The sequence below is a fragment of the Vanacampus margaritifer genome, unplaced genomic scaffold (genome assembly GCF_051991255.1).
Source record: "Vanacampus margaritifer isolate UIUO_Vmar unplaced genomic scaffold, RoL_Vmar_1.0 HiC_scaffold_25, whole genome shotgun sequence".
NCBI lineage: Eukaryota > Metazoa > Chordata > Actinopteri > Syngnathiformes > Syngnathidae > Vanacampus > Vanacampus margaritifer.
In genome coordinates, this window is record NW_027520735.1 from 26,326 (window position 1) to 31,590 (window position 5,265).

Genomic DNA, 5,265 nt, shown 5'->3' on the forward strand with positions numbered 1-5,265 from the left:
TAGTTTAGGTGTGAGAGCCAAAATGAACTTTTTATTGCTTTAAACGCGTTTTCAGCCCCTGATTGTACACTTAAGGTGAAAATGTCAAAATCTTCAAAATGAGCATAAGCACAATGAAATTAATGCTGGAATCATCTTCAGGATGCTAGAATACACTAAATACAGCAAAAATTTTGAGTCTACAACGTTTAGTTTAGGTGTGAGAGCCAAAATGAACTTTTTATTGCTTTAAACGCGTTTTCAGCCTGATTGTGCACTTTAGGTGAAAATGTCAAAATCTTAAAAATGAGCATAAGCACAATGAAATTAATGCTGGAATCATCTTCAGGATGCTAGAATACACTAAATACAGCAAAAATTTTAAGTCTACAACGTTTAGTTTAGGTGTGAGAGCCAAAATGAACTTTTTATTGCTTTAAACGCGTTTTCAGCCTGATTGTGCACTTTAGGTGAAAATGTCAAAATCTTAAAAATGAGCATAAGCACAATGAAATTAATGCTGGAATCATCTTCAGGATGCTAGAATACACTAAATACAGCAAAAATTTTGAGTCTACAACGTTTAGTTTAGGTGTGAGAGCCAAAATGAACTTTTTATTGCTTTAAACGCGTTTTCAGCCCCTGATTGTACACTTAAGGTGAAAATGTCAAAATCTTAAAAATGAGCATAAGCACAATGAAATTAATGCTGGAATCATCTTCAGGATGCTAGAATACACTAAATACAGCAAAAATTTTGAGTCTACAACGTTTTGTTTAGGTGTGAGAGCCAAAATGAACTTTTTATGGCTTTAAATGCGTTTTCAGCCTGATTGTGCACTTTAGGTGAAAATGTCAAAATCTTCAAAATGAGCATAAGCACAATGAAATTAATGCTGGAATCATCTTCAGGATGCTAGAATACACTAAATACAGCAAAAATTTTGAGTCTACAACGTTTAGTTTAGGTGTGAGAGCCAAAATGAACTTTTTATTGCTTTAAACGCGTTTTCAGCCCCTGATTGTACACTTAAGGTGAAAATGTCAAAATCTTCAAAATGAGCATAAGCACAATGAAATTAATGCTGGAATCATCTTCAGGATGCTAGAATACACTAAATACAGCAAAAATTTTGAGTCTACAACGTTTAGTTTAGGTGTGAGAGCCAAAATGAACTTTTTATTGCTTTAAACGCGTTTTCAGCCTGATTGTGCACTTTAGGTGAAAATGTCAAAATCTTAAAAATGAGCATAAGCACAATGAAATTAATGCTGGAATCATCTTCAGGATGCTAGAATACACTAAATACAGCAAAAATTTTAAGTCTACAACGTTTAGTTTAGGTGTGAGAGCCAAAATGAACTTTTTATTGCTTTAAACGCGTTTTCAGCCTGATTGTGCACTTTAGGTGAAAATGTCAAAATCTTAAAAATGAGCATAAGCACAATGAAATTAATGCTGGAATCATCTTCAGGATGCTAGAATACACTAAATACAGCAAAAATTTTGAGTCTACAACGTTTAGTTTAGGTGTGAGAGCCAAAATGAACTTTTTATTGCTTTAAACGCGTTTTCAGCCCCTGATTGTACACTTAAGGTGAAAATGTCAAAATCTTAAAAATGAGCATAAGCACAATGAAATTAATGCTGGAATCATCTTCAGGATGCTAGAATACACTAAATACAGCAAAAATTTTGAGTCTACAACGTTTTGTTTAGGTGTGAGAGCCAAAATGAACTTTTTATGGCTTTAAATGCGTTTTCAGCCTGATTGTGCACTTTAGGTGAAAATGTCAAAATCTTCAAAATGAGCATAAGCACAATGAAATTAATGCTGGAATCATCTTCAGGATGCTAGAATACACTAAATACAGCAAAAATTTTGAGTCTACAACGTTTAGTTTAGGTGTGAGAGCCAAAATGAACTTTTTATTGCTTTAAACGCGTTTTCAGCCCCTGATTGTACACTTAAGGTGAAAATGTCAAAATCTTAAAAATGAGCATAAGCACAATGAAATTAATGCTGGAATCATCTTCAGGATGCTAGAATACACTAAATACAGCAAAAATTTTGAGTCTACAACGTTTTGTTTAGGTGTGAGAGCCAAAATGAACTTTTTATGGCTTTAAATGCGTTTTCAGCCTGATTGTGCACTTTAGGTGAAAATGTCAAAATCTTCAAAATGAGCATAAGCACAATGAAATTAATGCTGGAATCATCTTCAGGATGCTAGAATACACTAAATACAGCAACAATTTTGAGTCTACAACGTTTAGTTTAGGTGTGAGAGCCAAAATGAACTTTTTATTGCTTTAAACGCGTTTTCAGCCTGATTGTGCACTTTAGGTGAAAATGTCAAAATCTTAAAAATGAGCATAAGCACAATGAAATTAATGCTGGAATCATCTTCAGGATGCTAGAATACACTAAATACAGCAAAAATTTTGAGTCTACAACGTTTAGTTTAGGTGTGAGAGCCAAAATGAACTTTTTATTGCTTTAAACGCGTTTTCAGCCCCTGATTGTCCACTTAAGGTGAAAATGTCAAAATCTTCAAAATGAGCATAAGCACAATGAAATTAATGCTGGAATCATCTTCAGGATGCTAGAATACACTAAATACAGCAACAATTTTGAGTCTACAACGTTTAGTTTAGGTGTGAGAGCCAAAATGAACTTTTTATTGCTTTAAACGCGTTTTCAGCCTGATTGTGCACTTTAGGTGAAAATGTCAAAATCTTAAAAATGAGCATAAGCACAATGAAATTAATGCTGGAATCATCTTCAGGATGCTAGAATACACTAAATACAGCAAAAATTTTGAGTCTACAACGTTTAGTTTAGGTGTGAGAGCCAAAATGAACTTTTTATTGCTTTAAACGCGTTTTCAGCCCCTGATTGTACACTTAAGGTGAAAATGTCAAAATCTTCAAAATGAGCATAAGCACAATGAAATTAATGCTGGAATCATCTTCAGGATGCTAGAATACACTAAATACAGCAAAAATTTTGAGTCTACAACGTTTAGTTTAGGTGTGAGAGCCAAAATGAACTTTTTATTGCTTTAAACGCGTTTTCAGCCTGATTGTGCACTTTAGGTGAAAATGTCAAAATCTTAAAAATGAGCATAAGCACAATGAAATTAATGCTGGAATCATCTTCAGGATGCTAGAATACACTAAATACAGCAAAAATTTTGAGTCTACAAGGTTTAGTTTAGGTGTGAGAGCCAAAATGAACTTTTTATTGCTTTAAACGCGTTTTCAGCCCCTGATTGTACACTTAAGGTGAAAATGTCAAAATCTTCAAAATGAGCATAAGCACAATGAAATTAATGCTGGAATCATCTTCAGGATGCTAGAATACACTAAATACAGCAAAAATGTTGAGTCTACAACGTTTTGTTTAGGTGTGAGAGCCAAAATGAACTTTTTATGGCTTTAAATGCGTTTTCAGCCTGATTGTGCACTTTAGGTGAAAATGTCAAAATCTTCAAAATGAGCATAAGCACAATGAAATTAATGCTGGAATCATCTTCAGGATGCTAGAATACACTAAATACAGCAAAAATTTTGAGTCTACAAGGTTTAGTTTAGTTGTGAGAGCCAAAATGAACTTTTTATTGCTTTAAACGCGTTTTCAGCCCCTGATTGTACACTTAAGGTGAAAATGTCAAAATCTTCAAAATGAGCATAAGCACAATGAAATTAATGCTGGAATCATCTTCAGGATGCTAGAATACACTAAATACAGCAAAAATGTTGAGTCTACAACGTTTTGTTTAGGTGTGAGAGCCAAAATGAACTTTTTATGGCTTTAAATGCGTTTTCAGCCTGATTGTGCACTTTAGGTGAAAATGTCAAAATCTTAAAAATGAGCATAAGCACAATGAAATTAATGCTGGAATCATCTTCAGGATGCTAGAATACACTAAATACAGCAAAAATTTTGAGTCTACAACGTTTAGTTTAGGTGTGAGAGCCAAAATGAACTTTTTATTGCTTTAAACGCGTTTTCAGCCCCTGATTGTACACTTAAGGTGAAAATGTCAAAATCTTCAAAATGAGCATAAGCACAATGAAATTAATGCTGGAATCATCTTCAGGATGCTAGAATACACTAAATACAGCAAAAATTTTGAGTCTACAACCTTTAGTTTAGGTGTGAGAGCCAAAATGAACTTTTTATTGCTTTAAACGCGTTTTCAGCCTGATTGTGCACTTTAGGTGAAAATGTCAAAATCTTAAAAATGAGCATAAGCACAATGAAATTAATGCTGGAATCATCTTCAGGATGCTAGAATACACTAAATACAGCAAAAATTTTGAGTCTACAACGTTTAGTTTAGGTGTGAGAGCCAAAATGAACTTTTTATTGCTTTAAACGCGTTTTCAGCCCCTGATTGTACACTTAAGGTGAAAATGTCAAAATCTTCAAAATGAGCATGAGCACAATGAAATTAATGCTGGAATCATCTTCAGGATGCTAGAATACACTAAATACAGCAAAAATGTTGAGTCTACAACGTTTTGTTTAGGTGTGAGAGCCAAAATGAACTTTTTATGGCTTTAAATGCGTTTTCAGCCTGATTGTGCACTTTAGGTGAAAATGTCAAAATCTTCAAAATGAGCATAAGCACAATGAAATTAATGCTGGAATCATCTTCAGGATGCTAGAATACACTAAATACAGCAAAAATTTTGAGTCTACAATGTTTAGTTTAGGTGTGAGAGCCAAAATGAACTTTTTATTGCTTTAAACGCGTTTTCAGCCCCTGATTGTACACTTAAGGTGAAAATGTCAAAATCTTAAAAATGAGCATAAGCACAATGAAATTAATGCTGGAATCATCTTCAGGATGCTAGAATACACTAAATACAGCAAAAATGTTGAGTCTACAACGTTTTGTTTAGGTGTGAGAGCCAAAATGAACTTTTTATGGCTTTAAATGCGTTTTCAGCCTGATTGTGCACTTTAGGTGAAAATGTCAAAATCTTCAAAATGAGCATAAGCACAATGAAATTAATGCTGGAATCATCTTCAGGATGCTAGAATACACTAAATACAGCAAACATTTTGAGTCTACAACGTTTAGTTTAGGTGTGAGAGCCAAAATGAACTTTTTATTGCTTTAAACGCGTTTTCAGCCTGATTGTGCACTTTAGGTGAAAATGTCAAAATCTTAAAAAAGAGCATAAGCACAATGAAATTAATGCTGGAATCATCTTCAGGATGCTAGAATACACTAAATACAGCAAAAATTTTGAGTCTACAACGTTTAGTT